Below are 888 nucleotides of genomic sequence, written 5' to 3'. Positions count from 1 at the left end.
ATTTTTCCCCTTTCTGATTACATTAACTCTAAAGGGCCATGAAATTTAACTCACATTGGCTCTACAGATGCACTGATGTCAGTAGGCTGGTCTGGGGCTTAGAAAAGACTGATCAACAACTTTCAACCTCCAGACAAAGCAAAATAAAATGCTAAAGCCTGGTGGTGTAAGGTTCGAGGCAGAGAAAACCTAGACAATGGCTGGACACAGCGGGCAAATCCCAACCCTTTGAGAACACAAGATCCATAGAGAACACACATTTCCATGGGAAAATTACATTCACTGGAGGTTGTTTTAGGACAAGGCTAAATAAATTAAGTATTTCAACACCATATGTTCAGTTTTGGCAGGAGATGGAGGCTGGAAGGGAATCGCGATGTTAGGAAATGCCCATATCACACCCCAGCTGGCTATTTAGTCATGAAATAAGGAGAAACACACAAATATTTGGTCAAAACACCTTTAATGATGGAGGGAAAGACACTAACATCTCCCCGGTCTGCTCTTGACATTTTACTATATTAGGAAGCTCTGGAGACTACAACTTTGGAGGAGAAGTCATCATTCAAGTCAGTCAGCAGTAAAACCCTCTATCCCTCCTCCTCAGAACTCCTGTTCCAAATAATCCTATGTTAAGAGTAAATACTACATCTCAGTATAAGATGGAGAGGCAGGGACACCGCTTGGGACCCATCGCCCAAAGTCTGGGACTCTAAGAACCAGACAGTGGCAAAGACATAAGCCCCAGTCCGTGGATAGACAAACTAGGGAGGAAAGGGGTTCTGAGAGAGGAAGATGAGGGAAATACAGGAGACCAGGGAATAAAGGAGGGCGTTATCTAAAACTAGAAGCACACTAGTGCTAGGGAATCCCCCATGATCCCTGGTG

The sequence above is a fragment of the Tupaia chinensis genome, unplaced genomic scaffold (genome assembly GCF_000334495.1).
Source record: "Tupaia chinensis unplaced genomic scaffold, TupChi_1.0 Scaffold138584_1, whole genome shotgun sequence".
Taxonomy (NCBI): Eukaryota; Metazoa; Chordata; class Mammalia; order Scandentia; family Tupaiidae; genus Tupaia; species Tupaia belangeri.
The sequence above is the reverse complement of the archived record's forward strand: the minus strand, read 5'-3'. Positions refer to the sequence as shown.